This window comes from Salvelinus fontinalis, chromosome 29 (assembly GCF_029448725.1).
Source record: "Salvelinus fontinalis isolate EN_2023a chromosome 29, ASM2944872v1, whole genome shotgun sequence".
In the NCBI taxonomy this organism is placed as follows: domain Eukaryota; kingdom Metazoa; phylum Chordata; class Actinopteri; order Salmoniformes; family Salmonidae; genus Salvelinus; species Salvelinus fontinalis.
The window spans coordinates 6,322,877-6,334,233 of NC_074693.1; the positions used below are offsets into that span (position 1 = coordinate 6,322,877).

Below are 11,357 nucleotides of genomic sequence, written 5' to 3' on the forward strand. Positions count from 1 at the left end.
GAATAAGCATCTCTCTCATTATAACGCTTCTCCTGAAGAATATCTATAGAGTCCAGTCAGAATAAGCATCTCTCTCATTATAACGCTTCTCCTGAAGAATATCTATAGAGTCCAGTCAGAATAAGCCTCTCTCTCATTATAACGCTTCTCCTGAAGAATATCTATAGAGTCCAGTCAGAATAAGCCTCTCTCTCATTATAACGCTTCTCCTGAAGAATATCTATAGAGTCCAGTCAGAATAAGCATCTCTCTCATTATAACGCTTCTCCTGAAGAATATCTATAGAGTCCAGTCAGAATAAGCCTCTCTCTCATTATAACGCTTCTCCTGAAGAATATCTCTCCTGAATGTGTAGAGGAATCTGATTCTCATTTACCCCCCTCCTCTGCTGTTGTTCCCCTCTAGATCTCTTCCTCTGTTTCATGTATAAAACAACCGTCACCAGAAACAGACAGAGCGAGGCCACCATGATGCCCAGACCTACCAGCAGGATCAACTGGGCATGTCTGTCGCAGACGGGCGTCTCAGCTGGCTTTTCAGAGGGCGTCTGTGCCAGTCTGTAGGGCAGGGATCTGGGTACAGTTTCCAAGTGACATGGTTCCAAGGTGTCGTTGACCAGCAGATTGACCCAGACGGTGGTGTGGAGGGGCGCTGGTTTCCCACCGTCACTCACCACGATGAACAGGTGGTGCATCCCCAGGTCCTTACCCATGAGCCTCTGGGCTAAGGTCACATTACCGGACCGAGCGTCCAGCTGGAAGGGACTGCTGCTGCTGTCACCGTGGTGATGGGATGATGGAGAGGTGCTGGTGGTTCCCGCGCTGCGATGGTGTATGTCAGGGGTGTCAAACATACGGCCCGCGGGCCGGAACCGGCCCCCAAGGAGGTTCGATCAGGCCCGCAGGATAATTTGAAAGTGGAAAAAATGCATAAAAGACATGGAATTAATATTTTTAATTCGCTGCAATTCATGGATTATCCGCTAAGGGGCGCACTCTTTCCATCAGAGTAGAAGACAAGCCGCATCACTGAGACAGACTGAAAACAGCAGACGGTATCAATGCGCCATCTGCTGCTTGTTACGACGTTGTTAATACCTTGGTCTCTACCTCTCCGCTACACCCTCATTAGCCAAAATGTCGTTATCCAAACGGAGAAAAGTAGATAAGGAGTGTAGAATTTTCAAAAGAAAAATGGACCACGTCCTATTTATTTACAGCGATGCACGGAAAACCTTCGTGCTTGGTGTGTTTGCAACAAGTTTCGGTATTGAAGGAATATAATATTCGACGCCACTACGAGACTCATCACAGCGAAAAATATGACGGCTTGCAAGGACAACTGAGAAGAGATAAGATTAACGAATTGCTGGCGGGTCTGAGGAAACAGCAGTCAACTTTCATCCAGAGCCGAGAAGTCAGTGAAGCAGCGGTAAAAGCCAGCTACCTAATTGCTGAAGATGAATCCTTACTGTGGTGATTTAAAAAATGTGCACTTTAATGTTAGTCAGCAGCTTCAAAACAAAAGTTGTGTGATGGAATTCTACTGTTTATACAACTCCATAAATTTTCAGTATGTATTGTATGTGCATGTATGTTTCATGTATGAAGTTTACAGATTTACAGGACAGGCGAACACTTTCTTCATTACACATTTAAAATCACTCTCCTTAGTTTGTAAGGTGTACGCAGGGATTACATTTAGATTTTATATGCGTATGTGTAAGTGGTTTAAAAATTCCTTTCTTTAAAAGTCTCATTTAATCTTAAAGTGCATTACTATATTTTTCAGTACCAATTAAAGTTTTGTGCCTTTGTACAATCAGTGGGATCAGTTGCAATGCATATTTGTGAATGATAAAAGTAAATAGCACATTTGTCTAAGGAAATATGAGGTGTTTCATGAAATGTTTTGTAAAAGGATAGTTCATTAAATTTCAATATTTTCCTAATGTTCTTGTGCTTCTTTACACCAAAACAAAGGAAAGACATGATATTTTGGTTATTTATGGCAGAGTATGGTATAATTTTAATGGTCCGGCCCACTTGACATCTCCCTAGGCCGTATGTGGCCCACGATGCGAAATGAGTTTGACACCCCTGGTGTATGTGATCTCAGAGTTTAACCCTGAGTCCTCGTCAAAGGCGAAGATCTTGGTTACCATGGTGCCCGTGGTGGTCCCCGTGGAGATGGTGAGACACGACAGGTTGCTGCTGGGAAGGATGACCTGGGGCTGGTTGTCGTTGACATCATTGATGAACACTGTTACCCTGGCGATGGAGGTCAGAGGTGACGGGCGTCCGTTGTCGGTGGCGAGCAGATCTAACTCGTAGCGGTCCTGTTTCTCGCGGTCGACATCGGCCATGCAGTACAGCGTCCCCTGGGCGTTGTCTATGACGAAGGGGCCGACACTGCTGTTCACCACCCTCACCTCCACCTCCCCGTTAAGCCCTGAGTCCACGTCCAACACCCCCACCTTCCCCACCTGGGCCAGGGGAGGTATATTCTCAGGGATGAAGAAGATGAAGTGAGGGGTGAGGAAGACAGGAGCATTATCATTCTGGTCCAGGACGGTGATTGTCACCATCACGGAAGACTCTAATGGAGGAGAGCTGTTATCTCTGGCTACAACTGTCGATCTGTGAACGTCCTGTTGTTCCCTGTCCAGGAGTACAGAAACCGTCAGCTGACCTGTGTTTTGGTCGATTCTAAAAATGGCCGCCGCCATGTGTGATTGTCAGTTTGTAGGTGACCTGCCCATTCAGACTGCTGTCTGCGTCCTGCGCCCTGACTCTCAGCAGAGACATCCCAGGAGGGTTATTCTCCTCTATGTCTATCAGATAGTTACTCTGGAGAAACTGTGGAGCATTATCATTCACATCCACCAGCCTCACCTGGATCTCTCTCCTGGGGAAGCCCTGAGCTGCAGGCTCCCCGACACCAACACGCATCACTACAGAAACATGATATTCACTCTTCATCTCATAGTCTAAGGGCTTTGATGTTGACAGGAGATATTTGCCCTTCTGCAGTCTCAAAGAAAACGGCACCTCTCCTTCAATGGAGAGAGACAATGAGCCTCTAACACTACTAGTATCCCCCGGTAGCTCTAGCAAAGCCAAGACAGTGGGGGGCTGGTTTTCCTGTAACACTATCGTCTAGTTTTGATGCTTTGCTATGAATCTGATCTTTATGCCATTCTCCTGGTATGGCGCGGGGTGCAAGGATACGGTTACCTGAGTGTCTGCAGGGGGGCAGTGGGGGCCGCTGGCTAACACTTTCAACACCACCTCCTCTCTCCTGTCACTAACACTGTTCCTGTGGCGGTCTCTGAGGTCCCCTCTCAGGCTGATCAGGCCAGTGTGACTGTCCAGATTGAAGAGTTCCCTGGCCCGAGACCTTGGGGCTGAGGGAGTAGGTAATGGCAGCGTTGGGGCGCATGGCTGGGTCTGTGGCTCTGACCATGATTACTGCTGTGTCTCTGGGTGATTCCGCTATAATAACCACCTTCTGGGTGCTGTCCAGGCTAAACTCTGGGCAGTTATCGTTCACGTCAGTCACTTTTAAGGAATAACGTTGCTGTGGCGCTTAGTGGGGTAGAACCACAGTCTGTTGCCACTACAGTCATCTCATGAAGATCCTGCTTCTCACGGTCTAGTCCTTGTCGCCCAACCAAAAACAAAATGGCTGCTTCTTCTTCTACTGTCACACTGAAAAACCCACCGGCTCCCTCTAGGTGGTACTGCAGCTGTCCGTTACGCCCCATGTCTCTGTCTTCTGCCTGGTCGTCCAATAAGAAACTGGTCCCTACAGCCACATCCTCAGAGACACTCAGATGGATCTCAGTGTTGTCAAAGTGAGGAGCGTGGTCATTGATGTCCTCTACGACCACCGTGAACTTCACCAGCTCTGCCTCAGGGCCCACGATGGCGTCGTGTGGGACGATACACTCCCCAGCCTGGGGTTGGTCAGGACACAGAGCCTCTCGGTCCATCCTGCGATAGATAGATAGTTTCTTTATCAGCAGCAGCTATACATTACAAGCATACAGCAACAATAAACATCAAAGTGCAACAATCCATACAGTCATGTAAAGAAACAGTCAAAAGGCCTGTAGGCCACCAGATCATCTAGAATGAGTTTCAATACATTACCACCTGTGGTCAGTGGTGTAGACATCCCCTGTCCCCTGGTCCACCCTGAGGTAGATCTGGGTCAGGAGCTGGTAGGGGGGGGGGGGGGGGGGGCATGGACCCGATGGACCCGACCCGGACCCCAGCCTCCTACTCCTCTGGAACCGAGATCTGAACGGAACCGTAGCACAGGATCTGCCTGAGACGGACCATGATAAGCACGTTCTAAAGGAGAACATAGAAGTGAAAACGTGACTTGGAACACTAGAAGACATTGGTGTGAAGTAAACCACTGATATGTACCACGTTCTCAAGGAGAACCCGAATAGGGAACTTAAAACACTGGAGAACATTGTTGTGAGGTTGGAAAAACATTCATATGAGGAAATGATCATCCTTGGAAGTTCCCCCTGAAGTAGGCTGTGATGGAAACATCTTCCTTTCATGATCTATTAGGAACAGTGGCATTACTAACTCAGTGGTTACTGTAAAAGAAGGGACTGTGTCGTGTCCCAAATGGCACATAATTCCCTATTTAGTGCACTTCTTTTGACCGGGGCCATAGGGTAAAAGGGTGCACTATTTAGGGAATAGGGTGGCATTGGGGAAGCACTGGTACTGTAATATAATCTGAGGCATCTCACCCTCTTTTCCCTTACTGTTCAAACCTACGGCACCAGGACTAATGACAAAACATGCTTGTGGAATTATATTTAAAAAAGCATTTAACAAAACATACACACGCATCATTTATATGACAATTTACATATTTACATGATGCTGTTCCATGTTAATATTGAACAATAGCGTTCATCAAGCATTATTCTTAAAACATCCAAGGAGTGTAATACTGCCACTAATATTGGTGAACTAATGTTGATTGGGTTTTTACAGTAATTAGCATAGATAGTTACATAGATACAAGATATGACATGACAGATAAATTGCCCTATGTTTTATTAAGTGATAAAGTGACTGACTAATGGTTGATTGACCTGAAGGAGTCCAGCCCAGTTCATAGTATCATCCGTCACATGGCCTGTAGCCTCCACACATGACACCTGTCCGGGTTACCTCTGCCTCCACCACTGCTAAGAGTAGGAAGGAAGACTGGGAGGAAGCTCTACCTGTAGCCTACCTGTGTACCGTTAACACCCTCTCCTTCTCTCCCGCCCCTCCCACCTGTCACTCTACCAGACTAGTGTAGGGAGGAAGACTGGGAGGAAGCTGTAACTGTAGCCTACCTGTGTACCGTTAACACCCTCTCCTTCTCTCCCGCCCCTCCCACCTGTCACTCTACCAGACTAGTGTAGGGAGGAAGACTGGGGCTGGATCCCTTGTGCCATGAGTTGCACAGGGCCATCAACAGAGTTGGATAACTTTCAGAGCTCAGTCCTGAAGACCAGGGGCTGAGGGGTTTGTGTTTCTGAGAAAAAATTTGGCTTTTCTAAAATAATTTCTGCAATTCTACATCATTTTACATGACTGGAGACATTACAATAATATTTTTTTTATAAGATGTCAAGCTATTCTGACATTTACACACTGAGATCAATAAAACGAACGACACGTGTCTTAAATGCAACCAATAGCATTGGCCAATGACAAGAGTGGATACACAGATTTTACACCTACAATGTGAGAAGGAAATTATAATCCGCCAATTTTCCAGTGGCACTCACCTATTCAAACAGATTTTTTCCCGCAATTGTATTTTGAAATATTGCCAAATACCTTGTAGCTGTTGCCTGCTGTTCATTGACAGCCACTCAACTCAACAATCAGCTGTTTTATATCTGCCACGGCCTACTTGCGGGATTCCAGAATGTAGACTAGGACTATGCGCTCATAATGTGACAAAACACAATCTAAAGCATTTTTTAAAATTAAAAAATAAACTATTGATCCTCTCAGGCTAAATTATACTAGTGTAGTATTTGACATGATTTCATTTAGAGACAGGAGTAATTATATAATTTGACAAACGGTATTTCAATTGATCTGCAGCACTTCCAGCACCCCTTCCTACAGTGCTATGTTTCCTTCCATGTTCCAAGGCCAAATAAATGAATCAACACTTCTTCTTATTCATTCAATGGATTGTGGTCAGTAACCCCGTTGTCACGTTCCTGACCTATTTATGTTAGTTGTTATGTGTGTTAGTTGGTCAGGACGTGAGGTTGGGTGGGCATTCTATGTTTTCTGTTTCTGTGTTGGTTTTGGGTTACCTGGTATGGCTCTTAATTAGAGGCAGGTGTTTGGCGTTCCTCTAATTAAGAGTCATATTTAGGTAGGCGTTGTCACAGTGTTCGTTGTGGGTGATTGTCTCCTGTGTCAGTATGTATGTTCGTGCCACACGGGACTGTAGCGTTTGTTTGTTTCGTTTCGTTTCGATGTCGTCTGTTTCCTGTATGTAAGTTTATGTTTAGTTATGTAAGTTTATGTTCAGGTTTCGTCAACGTTGTTTTCTTGTTTTGTAGTTTTGAAAGTGTTTTGTTTCGTTTCGTGTTGCCATCGTATTCATAATAAAGATGGCTTATTTCCCAAATGCTGCGTTTTGGTCTGAAGATCCTTCTCTCCTCACCTCATCCGAGGATGAGGAGAGCACCAGCCGTTACAGAATCACCCACCACGCTAAGACCAAGCGGCAAGGGAAAAATAAACGGAGTAAGGGACAGGAGAAAAACAAGGATTTCTGGACATGGGAGCAGATAATGAATGGAGAAGGTCCCTGGGCTAAGGCAGGAGAAAATCGCCGTTCTCAGGAAGAGAGGGAGGCAGCTAAAGCCCAGGAGCGGTGGTTTGAGGAGGCAGCAAGGAGACGTGGCTGGAAGCCCGAAAGCCATGGGAGCAGCTGGAGGCACTGGGGAGTGCAGAGGCTACCGGAGAGAGGAACCGGAGCTATGAGGGAACGCGTCTGGCACGGAAGCCCGAAAAGCCCGTAAGTAATTCCCAAAAATTTCTTGGGGGGGGGCTAGGAGGTAGTGGGCCAAGGGCAGGTAGGAGACCTGCGCCCACTTCCCAGGCTTACCGTGGAGAGCGGGAGTACGGGCAGGCGCCGTGTTACGCAGTAGAGCGCACGGTGTCTCCTGTACGAGTGCATAGCCCAGTGCGGGTTATTCCACCTCCCCGCACTGGTAGGGCTAGATTGGGTATTGAGCCAGGTGTCATGAGGCCGGCTCAACGCGTCTGGTCTCCAGTGCGTCTCCTCGGGCCGGCATACATGGCACCTGCCTTACGCATGGTTTCCCCGGTTCGCCTACATAGGCCGGTGCGGGTTATTCCACCTCCCCGCACTGGTCGGGCAACCGGGAGCATTCAACCAGGTAAGGTTGGGCAGGCTCAATGCTCAAGAGTGCCAGTATGTCTCCACGGTCCGGTATTTCCGGCACCACCTCCCCGCCCCAGCCTAGTACCTACAGTGTCTACACTACGCACTAGGCTACCAGTGCGTATCCTGAGCCCTGTTCCTCCTCCACGCACTCTCCCTGTAGTGCGTGTATCTAGCCCGGTGCCTCCAGTTCCGGCCCCACGCACTAAGCTACCAGTGCGTCTCCAGAGCCCTGTACAAACTGTATCTTCTCCCCCTACTAATCCTGATGTGCTTGTCCTCAGCCCGGCGTCACCAGTGCCGGTGCCGCGCATCAGTTGTGGAGTGGGCTTTGAGAATACAGTGTGCCCTGTTCCTGCTCCCCGCACTAGTAGGAAGGTGCTTATCCTTAGCCCGGTGCCTCCAGTTCCGGCATCACGCACCAGGTCTACAGTGCACCGTATCCGGCCAGAGCCATCCGTCTCCCCAGCGCCATCTGAGCCATCCGTCTCCTCAGCGCCATCTGAGCCATCCGTCTCCCCAGCGCCGTCTGAGCCATCCGTCTGCCAGGAGCCTGCAAAGCCGCCCGTCTGCCATGAGCCTGCAAAGCCGCCCGTCTGCCATGAGCCTACAGAGCCGTCAGCCAGACAGGAGCCGCTAGAGCCGTCAGCCAGACAGGAGCCGCTAGAGCCGTCAGCCAGACAGGAGCCGCTAGAGCCGTCAGCCAGACAGGATCTGCCAGAGCCGCCAACCAGACAGGATCTGCCAGAGCCGCCAACCAGACAGGATCTGCCAGAGCCGCCAACCAGACAGGATCTGCCAGAGCCGCCAACCAGACAGGATCTGCCAGAGCCGCCAGCGAGCCATGAGCAGCCAGAGCCGTCAGAGAGCCATGAGCAGCCAGAGCCGTCAGAGAGCCATGAGCAGCCAGAGCCGTCAGAGAGCCATGAGCAGCCAGAGCCGTCAGAGAGCCATGAGCAGCCAGAGCCGTCAGAGCGCCATGAGCAGCCAGAGCCGTCAGAGCGCCATGAGCGTCGAGAGCCGTCAGAGCGCCATGAGCGTCGAGAGCCGTCAGCCTGCCATGAGCGTCGAGAGCCGTCAGCCTGCCATGAGCGTCGAGAGCCGTCAGCCTGCCATGAGCGTCGAGAGCCGTCAGCCTGCCATGAGCGTCGAGAGCCGTCAGCCTGCCATGAGCGTCGAGAGCCGTCAGCCTGCCATGAGCGTCGAGAGCCGTCAGCCTGCCATGAGCGTCGAGATTCGTCAGTCAGCCATGAGCTGCCCTTCAGCCTGAAAAGGCTAGATACCCAGAACTGCCCATCAGTCCAGAGCTGTCTCTCTGTCCGGAGCTGCCTTTCAGTCCGGAGTTGCCCCTCTATCCTGATCTCCCTCTCTATCTTCATCTACCTCTATATTCTTATCTATCCCTCTGTCTTGATTTATCTCTCTGTCCCGGTGTTGTCCTTATTAGGTATGTTATTAAGAGGATTTTGTGGGGGAAAAAAGAGGGTGGACATTCTTGGAGGGAGGAAGCTAGGATGGATTATGGTGGGGTGGGAACCGCGCCCGGAGCCTGAGCCACCACCGTGGTTAGATGCCCACCCAGACCCTCCCCTAGACTTTGTGCTGGTGCGTCCGGAGTTCGCACCTTGTGGGGGGGGTAATGTCACGTTCCTGACCTATTTATGTTAGTTGTTATGTGTGTTAGTTGGTCAGGACGTGAGGTTGGGTGGGCATTCTATGTTTTCTGTTTCTGTGTTGGTTTTGGGTTACCTGGTATGGCTCTTAATTAGAGGCAGGTGTTTGGCGTTCCTCTAATTAAGAGTCATATTTAGGTAGGCGTTGTCACAGTGTTCGTTGTGGGTGATTGTCTCCTGTGTCAGTATGTATGTTCGTGCCACACGGGACTGTAGCGTTTGTTTGTTTCGTTTCGTTTCGATGTCGTCTGTTTCCTGTACGTAAGTTTATGTTTAGTTATGTAAGTTTATGTTCAGGTTTCGTCAACGTCGTTTTCTTGTTTTGTAGTTTTGAAAGTGTTTTGTTTCGTTTCGTGTTGCCATCGTATTCATAATAAAGATGGCTTATTTCCCAAATGCTGCGTTTTGGTCTGAAGATCCTTCTCTCCTCACCTCATCCGAGGATGAGGAGAGCACCAGCCGTTACACCCGTATGAGGTTATCGTGTAGCTAGGCCTACTGCTACTATAATACTTCAAATAATACATCAGCAAGTAGCCTAGCCTAAAATTACGAGAATAAATTCAGTAGGCTGTTGATGAAACCAGCAGTGGTTTCAACTATATTGTTATTGAAACGACGTATACCACGTGGCCTTTTTATACAATAATGACTTGAATAGCCTATGGGAAACGTGTACAAATGTGTATTCGCATCAGTAGGCTAAGTGACTGAAATGCATCAGTAGGCTAAGTGACTGAAATGCATCACTAGGCTAAGTGACTGAAATGCATCAGTAGGCTAAGTGACTGAAATGCATCAGAAAAGTATTGGAAAGTTCAGGAAAACATCAGGGAAGCTCATCAAGTAGACTATAGACGTGTGTAGAGAAGAGCTGCGTTGCTTTATATAGCATCAAGTAGACTATAGACGTGTGTAGGGAAGAGCTGCATTGCTTTATATAACATCAAGTAGACTATAGACGTGTGTAGGGAAGAGCTGCATTGCTTTATATAGCATCAAGTAGACTATAGACGTGTGTAGGGAAGAGCTGCATTGCTTTATATAACATCAAGTAGACTATAGACGTGTGTAGGGAAGAGCTGCATTGCTTTATATAGCATCAAGTAGACTATAGACGTGTGTAGGGAAGAGCTGCATTGCTTTATATAGCTAGACTAATGATCATGAGCACTCACCTCAACTTAGCTAACATTTCCCAGCCTAATTAGAGCTAACTATCCAAACGGAGATTTAGTGAAAACCAAAAAATCTGACATAGCTTGATTTATCAATATGAGTTGCCGTGCTTGTCTCAAGGCAGTCCCAATCAAAACGGTGCTGGAATGATCAGTTGACCACACGTGGCCAGTCGCTTTACAGTTATTATAACCAGTGATGCAGTGAGATTTATTTAGGTAGTCTATTATCATTTCTGAATGAAAGTTGGTACCGACATGAAGCCTATTGTGTATAATAATTGTAGAATATACATACAATGCCTCATCCAAATTGCATGATTGTCTATGCCTACATACACTGTAAGCAGCTAAAGAACGTTTTATCTTTTTTTAAATCCTAAAACACCAAATTAGGCCTACCTTATTGTAAACGAGGTCATCATCACTGTCAATCGTGAATGATCATTCTTCACGTTTTACAGGTGAAACGGCCATGCTGCATGCATGCCAATCATTTGATCCCAATCAGTTTCATGGGAATAGGCATTTTGATCTTCTTGAATGATGTAAGGGTGGCTAACCGGCCTAACCAATCAGATTTTAGAGCAGATTGAGTTAAACACAACCACAGCATTAGAAAATATATATATATTTCAGCACAATCATCCTAAATTGTCACAAGAAATGACATGGTGTTTTTGGTATAAGAGTAGCCTGACATTATCATGCTATTATATTCTGTTTGTTATGTAGATTACTAATGAATCATTAAGTGACCTTGGGAGACACAGCACCATTCTGACAAGTGGTTATAATGGTTGGATGGCTTTGGAAGTTTCACATAACCACAGTCCCATGACATAAGTGGTGCATTCAGTTGACTACAATTTATTTTTTACACCATTGCATCATCAGCGCAAAAAAATGTGTGGCGTAAGAAACCGAACGCCAGGTCCTGGTGACGTTCATGGAGTTGCATAAGCATCTATCTTGGGGTTTCTGAGACTGTTCCGTTCATTCATTTTTTCCTGCTCTTAACTGTTACTTTCGGGACGCCCAC

At 47.5% G+C, this 11,357-nt stretch overlaps 1 pseudogene; it reads right to left on the reverse strand.

Moving 5' to 3' along the window:
• Positions 1 to 313: 313 nt before the first annotated feature.
• On the reverse strand, positions 314 to 5,152 carry LOC129827238 (protocadherin-20-like; annotated as a pseudogene).
• Positions 5,153 to 11,357: the final 6,205 nt, after the last annotated feature.